Genomic DNA, 14,184 nt, shown 5'->3' with positions numbered 1-14,184 from the left:
AAAATTGTCCTTTTTGCCCGTGCAACAAAACTATGAGTCATTAGGACGACCTATCCTTTACTAAGTATGTACTAGGATGTCTTAGCGCCTGTAAACGAAAAAAACAACAACAAGAGACTAAAAAAATATTTAAAGCAGTTAAAGAGGTTTCTTTCAACCATTGTGTACAGTACAATAATGCTAAATCGAAATGCGGTTTTGTCATCTGTCACCGCCTCTCCCTTTGAGATAACGACAGCTCCATCTACCGACAATGGCATCATGTGTTGTCTAAAAAATAACTGAGAGAATGAGTTTTGTCTTTTGAACGATGTCAACAAACTACAATTTTATTTTGTGCAATCGACATTCATTGAAAAGGTAAGGAACAATCTTTTCATCTATTATAAATGTCTTATATCATCGTGATGTTATTTTACTTTATGCGCGTGCTAGTGCGATAAGTATCGCGCAATGTATGACAAAAGAATTAAGTTGTGAAAAAAAATTGGGTCAGATCAAAGCTGAGTCACAGTCATATCATTCTACACACACAATAAGCCTCCAGGATGCAAAGATAGAGTAAGATTATGGCCCATGCTTGGATCTGAACATATTTTTCTATCTTAGTATAATATAAGTTGCATGTGTTATGTCAGTACTAAATTTAGACCCTTTTAGATTCGATTAGATATAGATTAGCCTGTCGATGATTGATGATAGAATAACGGTGTTATCATTACTGCTGACCGAGAAAGAAAAAAACATAACTAATTTATTATTAACTCAGTTGATCAAAAAAAGAACATCTCCACATACAATTCTACCAATACACTCTAATATTCACACACATTGCTTTACCTTTTGCATGTTCAGGTTTGGTTTTTTAAAACAATGTATTGACTTGTTTGTTATATTTCTACTTGCCAGCCTCACAGTCCTTTGTTTCCTTAAAATTAATAAGCATCATGCCTAGGACCTCGTCAAATTGGAATGCTAGTTTGATTTGTTGAATGGTCAAGATTGCAAGGACTAAAGTTCCATTCTAACAGGTATTTGGAATTATGTGTTCGTTGTGTGTGTGTGTTGACGTTGTTGTTGTCTTATTGTTGTTTTGCAGAGAATCTTACCACTGAGCTATCCAAGCCCCGTCAACTAATATGTGTTTAACCTTTCTCACGCAAACACACACACAAATACACACTCGCACGCACACAAACTTGTTCATTCTGTCAGCTCTCAAGCTACCCTATATCGCCTTAAGATGGTAACATTTTCTGTATGTAATTCACCCTTTTGTAGGAAATAATTTAAATATTGTCTCTTGAGTATGTCATGGGGTTTTGATTTATTTTTCTTTCCTTCCTAGAATACGCTAATATGGCAGGAGGAAAGAAGCGGCAGACATCCATTGTCGACTGTAAAAATCTGAACAAAGTTCCAAGACTCGATCAAGCTTCCCCTGAAATTGACTGGTCGAAGTGCCTGTTTTGTCAAGAAAGCATTGAAAATTCTCCTCTCACAAACCCTAAAAAAGCAACCAAGTTAAATTGTATTGAAGACACGTATGTTGCCATTTCTGAGGTTATCAAACTTTTTCATGACTCAGGTAGATTGCCAATAGCATTGAAATTCAATATTAACCAACCTGTGAAATATCTTGCTAATTTTTGAGAGACAATGATTGACTTTACCATAAGAATTGCAGACACAGGTTTCATAAATCAAAACTCAAAAGGCTTGCAAAGAAGATAAATCAATGTAATAGTGAAGCAGTTGCAAGTCCTGATACAAGAGGCACATTAAACACATCACATGTAAGCAAACACTGCTTGTTCTGTAAGGGTTGTGAAGGGGAATTGACTGAGGTCCGGACTCTTGCTCTTTCACAAAAAGTCTACTAGGAAGCTGTCCTTCTTTCAGATACAAGTATTCTTAGAGTATTTGCGGAGGGTGATCTTATTGCGGTGGAAGCAAAGTATCATAAGCCTTGCCTTATACTGTTCCACAGAAGAGCAGACGATTTTAGATGTAAAAATACTTCAGACAACAAATACAAAACACACATTGCAGAATGCAAACAGGATATTGTCAATTTTATTGATCAACAACAAGCTCGCACAGACACAAATGTTGTGTTTAAGCTGAATGATCTCTACAATTTACTTTTGTCAAAATTAAATGCCATAAATTGGTCGGATGTATATGTACATAAACTAGATTCAAAGAAAATTTACTATCGAGAGTTCCTTCTTTAATGGAATACAGGATGGGCGGGAAGTCTTGCTTACTTTCAAAGAGGGGAATATTATTTCACAAGCAGCTATTGCCGATTTAGATTCAAATGATGATCTTGCAATACAAAAAGCAGTTGATATTATAAGAGCAGAAGTAAGAAATCATACATTCATATCACCCCTCAATATAGATCATGATAGCATTGTCAATAGTGCACCACACAAATTAGTGAAAATTGTGAATGGCATTTGAAGTGGTCAGTGGTCAGGTTCGCTAAGTTTAGGTCATCAGAATCGACATACCATGACAATTTCACAGCTTATCATGTTGAACCACAACAACAAAAGTCCGCAAAATTCAGGTAGCACTAGAAAACAGTTGTCCAAGGAAACCCCAATCCCCGTTTATTTAGGAGTCATGGTTTTTGCCAAAACCAGAAAGAAAGGTCTTATTGATAAACTGTCTGCTCTGGGTTTATCAATTTCCTATGCTAGGGTAAAAGATATTACAGCTGAAACTAGTAAAAGAATTTGCCAGTTCTATAAAGAGACAAGTATTTCAACATCATCCAGAGATTTGTCTGTTTGTTGTTTGACAGAGCAACCAACTTATCTGCTGTCAATGAATGCCGGCGTGAACTTTTTACAAAAAAGTCACGCCTTGCAGACAATATGCCACCAACTCGTGAAGCTCTCAAACAGCATTTAAATCGAGCAGTTTACCAAGCTGGTTATGTATGGAAACGCTCTCTTGCTAAAGACCCTAGTCTTCCTTCCAAATCAGATTTTGGTTGGAAAGAAGATGGGATGCCAAAGTGGTCCACTTTGACTGACCTTACACATGCCTCACAAAATCTGATTAAATGTAACTGTTCATCAAAGGGATGCTCCAAAAGATGCAATTGTGTTAAGGCATCTCTTCCATGTACTCTGTTATGTGCCTGCAATGGTCAATGTTCTAGAGACAATGATTGACTTTAAACAGGTTTTTCAATTGTATGTTTTCAACAAACTATGTAATTTTAAAAAGGGATGTAAATCTATAATAATGCTGCTGTTAAATATGTACACAGAAAAAAATGTTTTAAATGGTTCAATTCTTCATTGAATAAATATGTATTGTACAATATATATATAAATTTAAACGTGTTATTTGCTATATGATTGAGATACATTGTACTCTTATGTTTGAGAGTGATTGTACGTGTGTGTCGGAAGGAGAAGGGGTACTTGCTTTGGCATTTGAATTGTCTATTATTGTCTTTTTTTTAAAATCAAATTAATATTGCTTGATTTTAGAGGATGTGAAGATTAAAAAATGTTTTTGAAATGCATGGCATTTCAAATATATGTCAGATTCTAAACTATTTAAACAGTTTCCAGGAAGGAGATATATATTTTTTTTAATTTCCTGAAAAATCCCAAAATGAATTTCGTATTTTCTTATATATTTCAATAAAATTCAAATGGAAAAATATTTTCTGAGTCCAAAGTACGCTAGGGAATACCGAAATAACCACATCATTATAAAATATTATAAAACCGTAATTTTTTGAGAAATAAAAATAAAATGTTGAAAAATGTATTTTGTCACCTTTAAAGGGCAATAACTCTTGGTTCCAGCTATATTTCAACTTGGAGCCACCTATTTTCGAAATCCTCATAAAATTCTGCACTTTGTGTGAAAATTTCATGCTGGTTACACGATTTGCACAATTTTTCCATTAAGGGAACAGACTATAATGACAAAAAGAACTTCTCGCAGGGACTGATGGGACGAGTTTTAAGTACGTCAACTAGATAACACCACGCTAACGTCTGACGCCTCAACCACCCAGGAATACATACATACGCTACAATTTCTAGTACATTTTGTTTTATGTTTTCCCAGTGTCTGTACTGTTCCCACCCAAAACCTTATGATAGCTACTGTAAATGGTCAACGATATATTTAAATTATTGAAAGCACACTGTATTCTCTTTGTTAATTTCCTAGGACAAGTAATGCTAGTGAAAAATAAAAGTGCTAAAAACGCACTGTTATAATAAATTGCGAGAGTCGTCCTATAGCAGGTGTTATTTATATGGGTCTTTGCTACCTGTATACCAATTTTCATGCTTTCAATCCCAATGTGCACGGTTTTAGCCCACCTTTCCCCTAATGCAATGAATATTTAGAAAATATATGTATTCACGCAGTTATTTCCCTTGTGTAATATAGCTCTAATAGGGAAACTTTAAGGCCGAAACGTTATGATTGATTGCCAGAGTGGTTCTATATAATAGGGTATTGGTAACCTGTATGCAAATTGTCATGCTTTCAACCCGAATTTGCACGGTTTTAGCCTAATTCCGCCTACTAAAAGCAGCGTTCAATAGAAAAAATGATTGAGGGTTCTTTTGAAATTTCAAACGTGCTGTCAACCGGCGTGCGACCTTTGGGGTACATCAATGGGAACGAATTGATCATTTAAAAACAAGAGTATAATTTTCTTTCACTAGGTATACCGCTCCAGAAGCCTCATCCTTGCAATTTTTTATATTGTTTGTTTTTTTTGTTGTTTTTTTTGGGTTTTTTTTTCTGTCGCCTGCTGTTTTTGTCTCATATAGAAGCTTGATGAATACTTAGCATTGAGGCCAAGTTATCATGACGCATCGAAATGAGTCAGTTAAGATAGAAAAAAAAGATAAGCATGTAAAGGTGAATCCTAAAAATTGAGTCAACACGAGTCCTGCAACTACATTTTTAACCCTAGTTGGGTAAGAGAATATAAGGATTTTTTTCCAGGGACTCAGTTTTGCGCGTCCACAGCCAGAATCGAACCAGGAACCTACAGATCACAAGGCGAAGGTCCTGCCATAAGACCACACAGTCACATTTACTAGGAATGGAAATTCAAACCAATACAATACGAACTAGAACAGTTTCCTTTCCCCTCAGTGAGTATATTTAGTGTATCTTGATTATCTTTATTCGTAATCTCTGACATAATATACACTAGAGTAGTTGGTTAAGACATTGAAGGAGACAGTTGAGGAAGACGTTGAGTAGGAGTAGCAAAAACTTGGCCACCCTTAAAACAAGGAAATACACAAATATAGAAATCGGTTAAATCTCTTGCTATTAACTATGCATTCTTTAAATAGAAAGGGAACGATTACATGATAAGGTCATTTACAACAAAACAGAATCAATCCTTTAATACAGTCCTCGGTTTGAGAAATTCTGACAAGATGACGGTCATTTTAACCGAGCTCGGTGTGTTATTAGGCACGATAAAAATAACTCGTTTAATAATGCAAATTATGGTGAATAGAAGTACTACTATCATACAATTAATCACGAAATATCTAATAATCTTACTTGGAGGGGTGGAATAAACGTATTCTTTCATTTCTTTAAGATATGAAGTGAATAGAAAAGTGCCAGAAGACAATAGAGAATAAAAATTTTTTCGCGGCGGTGGTGGGGTTCGAACCTGCGACCTTATTGGTACGACAACTCCGCCTGGCAGGTGAGAGCGTGGCTCTACCGTGTGAGCTATCCACGAACACAAAAATATTCGTTTCAAACCCAAAGTCATTACTAGATCCCTCTCTCACCCACTTCTTGAGACCGCCGATTCGTTCGTACACCACCATCGCGAATAATTTTGACCAGCAGTTAAGCTTAATAGCCAATATTCTCAACACAAACATATAACATAGAAACGATTGAGACATTGAGTATGCTCCGGTGTATGGGTGAATTTTTAATTCAGAAAAGTGAGTGGAGCAGGCACTTATGTTGGTAACAACAAGATATGAAGTGAATAGAAAAGTGCCAGAAGACAATAGAGAATAAAAATTTTTTCGCGGCGGTGGTGGGGTTCGAACCTGCGACCTTATTGGTACGACAACTCCGCCTGGCAGGTGAGAGCGTGGCTCTACCGTGTGAGCTATCCACGAACACAAAAATATTCGTTTCAAACCCAAAGTCATTACTAGATCCCTCTCTCACCCACTTCTTGAGACCGCCGATTCGTTCGTACACCACCATCGCGAATAATTTTGACCAGCAGTTAAGCTTAATAGCCAATATTCTCAACACAAACATATAACATTTCTTTGTATATCTCGTTAGACGTCTATATCGTTATTGTGGAATAACACATACTCACAAGCTCGTAGTGTTTTTGGGCACGATAAATATAACTCGTTTAATAAATACAAAGAAATGAAAGAATCGTATAAGGTCTAATGAAAGGAGCATATTTACGAGTAGTTCTGTTTCGACGGATAACGAAGTAATTGTATACATTTTATAATCCGATATTATCAAGCCTTTTTCCACAGAAAGTCATCATATTTATTTAGAATAACGGCGTCAATTTTTGATAAAGAATGAAACTTTAGGGAACTTGATTTTTCTTCAAAAAAGTATTCGGGGTAGAATTTCTTACTCCTTTAAGATTTTTAAAGCAAAATTAAAAAAAAAATGTTTTCTCCAGTATGTAGTCTAGTGGTATGACACTCGCTTTTGGAACGGAAGGCCCTGTGTTCGAGCCTCGCGCGACGTATAGTTGAGTCCTAGGAAAAGGCTCTTTAATCATATTCCACTGTATGGCGCCCAAAGTGACCGAGATAATGTAAACTGAAATTATAGGCTACAATATTTTGTAGATAGCAGTGATTAAGATGCTTTAAAAAGGTTTTTATTGTAAAAAAACATAAAAAAAAAAGAAAAGAACCTGAGGTTTTATGTAGGGGAAAATCCACTTAACGTGCTCAAAGGGCTTTACAAGGGATCCCACGTCAACAACAATGCTTAACATGTAGGATGAGACATGACGCCTGTTAGGTGATATTACAATTTTTTCGACAGAGACAACGCTGTTAACGACCCGGAGTCATTTTCAAATCCATCCTAACTCTCTCAGAATTTTAAGTAACTCAATACATATTTTCTCACAGTGTCACCCCATAATTTTATGGTTTTATCACCCCAGCATAACTAAGGTAATTATAAGAACGCCAAAGCACGACACTGAATGATTTAATGTCCAGCAAGGAGACGAGAGATCCCATGTGACTGAATAATTAATCGAACGTCAGGCCGATCAAAGCGCCGTAAAATTATCCTAGGATTACACAATTTATTACCTGACGGCCCAGCCATGTCTGGCGTACGCGGAATATGGTTTGTCTCGAGCAAATGACCAGTAACATTCTGGCAGTATCGAATCCAGGGGCATCATTGGTTTCTGGGATTGACTAAACTCCGGTCATATTTCTCTATAAGCAGAGACTCAGCTAATTCGGTTTCTCTCTCAATCCATCACTATATCATTAACATGCTATTCTAGTGACCAACTTGAAATTATTTTTAGAGGGAAACATTGTTTGGATAAGGATCTGGTTACCTAGTAAACCCCATTTGGTTACACGTTGATCCAGAGCCGAAGCTATCAAGTGACCAACTGGGACAACCAGAGAATGACTAAAAGGCTCCTCCATAAAATAACCAGACAGAAGCAACCTTAACGGTAGTCACACCCAAACAGATAAGGAACAAATAAAAAAAAACTGAGCAACGGAAAATAATAGGGAATGAGATTAGCGGAAGAGTAGCGTCCCTTGATTGGACGTCACCGGCGGAAAAGTTATTAGAGAGAGAACGTCATGTTGGTTGTGCGCATGCGTCTCTAGTCCTCGCTTCCGGAGACACTTCACCGAAAGCGAGGACGAGAGAGACGCATGCGCAAAACCATGTTGACGTTCTCTCTGTAAGGTGATGTCCAACCAAGGGACGCTACTTATCCGCTAATCTCATTCCCTATAGAGGAAAATTAACTACCCATAGCCTACATTTAATTATTTAAAGTGCACTATTATTCTTTTGGCTAATTATGTGTTACCGTGTTATTGTGTGAGGCTATTCTGTTGATTTATATTAAAGTATTTCTGATTTAACGGGAATTAGTACTTATCTTCTGAACCTATCTATCCCTATATTATAACGTGCCAATAATCTACCACTACTTCTGATTCCACTACCTATTTCTTTAAACTTAAAATTTTCTTACTATCTGTCGAGTTGTCAGGAACTTGAATCCAACTATAACAAGATAAAAGTGGCAACAGACGACTTATGTCACTGGGGAAACTATCTAATTTCTATTTTCTATTCCTATTTTCCACTTCTCCTACATAGACACGACAATGAGTACGATGAGAGAATGTGAGTAAATAGCTTTTTCCAAGGACTCAACTATGCACCGCTCAGAGCGGGACTTGAACCAGGAGCTTCTGATCCGAAGGCGTCTGTAATGCCACTAGATCACATTGCCGCAGATTATTGTAAAAACAAAAACATTATGAGACGTGAGTTAAGTTTATAAGTTTTATATAGGAGAAAATTATTGTTTTTAAAGTGATAGAATTCAATCATCCCCATGTCTGGCCATTTTAACTTTAATTTCCCATTTGGGCATCTTCTTTACCCAACCAGACTTAAATTCCGTTTTGAGGTGATGGACCATAGTTTGAAAAATAGAATTCATCACATTAACAAATTCTAAATGTGCGCTATGTGGTCTAGTGATATGACGTTCGCTTTCGGATCGGACGGTCCTGGGTTCGAGCTTCGCTCGGCACATAGTTGAGTCCTTGGAAAAGGCTCTTTACTTACATTCTCTCACCGTACTCAGATGTAAAATGAGTACCCGGCCGTTAACAGCGTTGTCTTTGTCCGAAAAAATTGTAAAATCGTCTAACAGGCGTAATGTCACGTCCTACATGTTAAGTGTTGTTGCTGACCAGGGATCCCTTGTAAATCGCTTTGAGCACGTGTAGTGGATATTGCGCTAAATAAAAAAGATCAATTAAAAATATATATTGCCCTATCATTTCATCAACAGACTCCCTGAATGGTAATCCATTTAAAACACTTTTTAAAATAGTTATTTCGTATTACGATTACTAACGCGTTGTTGTTTTGTACTCCATCCAGTGTGTCTGTAACGTGTGTGGGTTTGCGTGTTGGCGACATTATACTCCTCTGTTTCACTCTTATCTTCTATTAATCACATTTCCCTTGTTTTCAGAAGGATACCATTCTACTTCTGAAATAATAGGGTTTTAAAGCCACAACAACTAAATGTATAGGTGGCCCATCGTTGAGAAGCGGCATTATGTAGGGATGGACTATTTTGCAGGAATTTCATTTTATAGTTACAAAATGAAACACGGGTTGTTTTCTTCTTGTTATGGTGGAAAATGAATACAATTTATAACATTGCAAGATATCCAAAGTTAGATTTCCTTATAATATTACGAGTATTACTATTTCAGGGTCCTATTCAAACCGACAAAATGCCTTTTGGAGACTGAATGTGGCATAATATTTCTTAACAACAAGAGATAAAGTGAGTAGAAAAGTGCCAGAAGACAATAGAGAATAAACATTTTTCGTGGCGGTGATGGGGGTTTGAACCCGCGACCTTATTGGTACGACAACTCCGCCTGGCCGGTGAGAGCGTGACTCTGCCGTATGAGCTATCCACGATCCCCCCCCAAAAATCGTATCTAACTCAGGTCATTAAGGTCATAATATTTCTTCAAACGCAGGCTTTGCAGTCGTTTAACTACCTTATCCTTTAAACCTTAACCAGGATACCTTGGAGTGGAGTGACTAAGATCAGTTTGGGTGACTAAAACCAGCCCTCAAATGTGCCCCCCCCCCCTCCACCTCCCAGACTGAATTTTATTTTATAAATTGGTAACATGTGCATCATTTAATAAATTTCACCCTTCCGCACACTTTATAATAAAATGGTCTTTAATCCAGCCTTTTAATGTCCATATGAGATATTGATATATTAAAATAACATGTCCGATGCTCTTATTCTAAAATGTGGAAAGAGTCAAATTTAAATGATGTAAACTTTACCATATTTGTTTAATATTTTCAATCCTGGGTGGGGGGGGGGGGAGCATTTGGGCGCTGGTCTTGGTCACCCCAACTGGCCTTCGTCACAACATTCCATATTTGGGTATCAAAAACAATTGGGATGCTAATGTTTAACCACAAAACCAGGAGTAAAAAAGTCATCAAATGCATTTGGTTTATGACAACATATTGATTTTATTGACTGTATCGATTCATCTTTTGAATGATAAAAAAATCCATAAAATCACGGAAATAAATCGAAATCAATGCAATACATAGGGATCCATTACAACAAGTCAACAGTGGCAATAGGCTAGACAAAACAGCGATAATAATAATAATATTAATAATAATGATGATAATAATAATAATATTAATAATGATAATGATAATAATAATAATATTAATAAAGATATTAATAATAATAATAACAATAATAATAATAATAATAATAATAATAATAATAATAACAATAATAATAATAATAATAATAATAATAATAATAATAGTAATAATAATAATATTAATAACAATAATAATATTAATAATAATAATAATAATAATAATATTAATAACAATAATAATATTAATAATAATAATGATAATAATGATAATAATCATAATAATAATAATAATAATGATAATAATGATAATAATGATATAATAATAATAATAATAATAATAATAATAATAATAAACCGATACGTATCTTATTTCTATGTACCTATTCGTGAGTTGTATCTTTCCTTCTCCCCCTCTTAATATTATAAGAGGAATTCAGAACATAATATCGGACATATTACATTATAATAATATAAGACCTCCGATAACCCAGCTAAGTGTCGTAGTCTGGAAAATATGTTTTTAAAAATTTGGCCAGAAAACCCGCCCTTCAAAAATCAATCAATTTAAATGACCGTGATCTTTTATCAAGACTGCGGCACTTAACTGGTTAAATATACATATTGATTTAAACTACTTACAATACAGAAGTTTGAAAGAAAATACCTCATGTTCAAAATAAATACAGATTTTACATACATATACATAGACACACTGACATACATATTTACACTCCCACATTCATATTATATATATATATAGTCGTCATATTCGTATTATTCCAGTAGGCCCTCTGCGGGCTGCTCAAAGTCGAGTTCTTTTCAATAGAAAAAAGCCTTTTACTCACAGTTCCTACCATACTCATTTGTAAAATGAGTAGGCTACTTAGTCGTTACAGCCATGTCTTTGTCGATAACAAATAAATGAAATAGCTCATTATAAAAATGAGTCGTGGACTACATTTAAATAAAGCTGTCGACTGAAGCGCTTAAAGTATAATACACACACACACACACACACACACACACACACACACACACACATATATATATATATATATATATATATATATATATAAATATATATATATATATACACAAAACATTTTGTTCTCTTATATTATGCATTATGTTGGTCGTTCCCGACTCTTTTTTGTCATTTTCAGTTTAAAAAAACAGCTGTGGTTTTACATTAAGCAAAAGTTAAATGCCACAGAGTGTGATCAGTGAAGGGATGGGTGACAATGAATTCAAGTCACATTTATTCGGGTTCTATGTTCATGATATTTGGGTAAGGCACTTCATACATTCTACCCAAATTCGAATAATTTAAGCAGAAAGACCTGACTTAAAACAATAATCGGTAGTGAAGGAGGACTTACAAAGACCCATCCTCTCTCGGTTCGACAACAGAAAAGCAACGAATGTACCCTTCAAATTAAATTTAACGGACATTAATTTGATTCTATGCCGCCCGTTGATAGATGGAATGTTATGGTGAATGGCTTTAGCTAGAAATAAATTATAAGGGAAATATCTTTTTTTTTACATTTTAAGAAGGGGTGGGGGGGGGGGGGGGATAATGTGGTTTAAAAATAATACAATTTATTTATGCTCCATCCGTCTCTGTTTATTAAAGTGACAGCGATAATTTGAGAAATGTTTCTTGGCTCCAGCTGGTGCCTACATGTTTTGAATCGGCTAGCCAGTTAACTCCCGTACTCTGGAAAGGTGAGTATTTAAATATTTGACCAGAGAACGTCCCTCAGTGATTGATTGATTTAATTGATCCTCATCTTGGGAAAATTCTCAAGCCTGTGACGTCGCGATGTTACAGGTTTGAGAGTTTTTTTTTCCCAGATGAGAGTAATTTAAATCAATCGATTTTTGAGTTTTCTGGTCAAATATTTAAATACGGCAGTTAACTGGTTAATATGAAAGTGCCATGCTGCCGACTGTGCTCTGTGGAAACACATTTTTGAAAATGGCCTTCAGGTATCTGTCAATTGAAGTATTTCTTAGAGATTGATGCATGAATCTTTAGATTGCTCCTCTATTTTAAGGAGCCTAAATTAAATTATTGTTTTTCTCACCTCACTCTCCAGCTAAAACTTGAAACGCTATTTTATCAAGTCGTCTGCTATATCAGGGTGAAACAGACATCTAATGAAACAGACGATTTGCTGAAACCGTCTTGCAGGTGAAGAATGAGGATACAAAAATACAGGCAATCACCGCACATCTTGTCAAAAAGTCTGAAACATCTTTCAAGTAAATGTTTTCTGGTCAAACTTTTGAACAAAAAACCCATCTGCTAATGTGACAACATAGGTTGGGTCAGAATCAGTTGTACTCCTGTAAAAATGTATCTATTTCTATGTGGACTTTTAGCGTCCTATGATATGTAGATTTACAATTATGAGTAAAAAAACTGAAAGACAATACATGTAAAGCATTTATAAAGATCTCAACCATTGCTAATACCATTCTATAATCTCTGTGCAATATGCATTCATTGTTTCCATTGTGAAAGATGTACATACTCATTAACTGAGATAAAGCAATATAAATACAATGATATTGATGAATATGAAGCAGCTTGTTTGAATTCTCAAGGCTTATAAATATGAATTTGGTCCATTCTTTTGTTGAGTATGATGGGTGGTAAAACATGAAGAAAATCGTGAAGAAAAAAGACTGAGAATTTATCCATTTGCATGAAAGTCTACAAATTTACAAATTGACCTCCGGGAACTCCCATAGTTGAATAATGACTAATGAGAGTGAAGACGAGAATTGAGATGATGATCATTAATATTATTTGTTATTGATAATGACAATATTGATGATGATGATGATGATGATAATGATGATGATGATGATGTTGGTCGTGGTGATAGTGGTGGTTGGAATTATGATAATAATGCTGACTTTATGTTGATGATATCATTACATAACAAATAATGATAAATCAATAGTTTTGGAGATGGTGGCAATAACAATAATACTGATAATAATCAGATCATATTAAAACTGACATAACAGTAAGGCGAATAATGAACCAGAGATCACTTGTTTGTAGAAACACATATTTAATAATTAAAGCACTATACGCCTAGCGTAAACTAGTTTAATAGTCATTATATGGAATTCATGAATGGCGGCTTAACCACTCTGCCATCGTTATCTTTCTTTCATGACTGTCTAAAATGCTGATAATACTGCACGAAGCACACGTTTCTGTCGAATTTCTATTCAAATTACCACCTGATCGTATCATAGTCGTGAGAATACAACTCAAAAGAACAAAAAGCAGCATATCGTATAAAAAAAAAAAGATTTATAATAGCAAAGTAGGCCATTTTACTTCTTTTTTTTTTTTAGAATACATAAGTTATCGGTCAATACTTGCCGCTAAATCCTACTGTAGCGCTATCGGTGCTTTGTTGGACGTTTGATTGATAACTCCCTTCTCACCCACCTTCTCTCCTCGACTTCTGTAGAGCTATACTAGCTAGGTCTTTGCTCGTGCAAGTCGAATTGAAAGATCTATCCATTTAACTCTCTCCTTACCAAATAGAAGAAAATCCTCACATTCGTTGTGATACTATACCACCCTTTTTCTTATTCAATTTTCTTTTGTACATCATAAAATTTAAAGAATATTAACAGTGGGTAGTAGTGCGTGTTTTGTAAC

The sequence above is a fragment of the Berghia stephanieae genome, chromosome 5, assembly GCF_034508935.2.
Source record: "Berghia stephanieae isolate SIO BIC M18660-M18661 chromosome 5, UCSD_Bste_1.3, whole genome shotgun sequence".
NCBI classification, from domain to species: domain Eukaryota; kingdom Metazoa; phylum Mollusca; class Gastropoda; order Nudibranchia; family Aeolidiidae; genus Berghia; species Berghia stephanieae.
Note: the sequence above shows the minus strand (reverse complement) of the source record.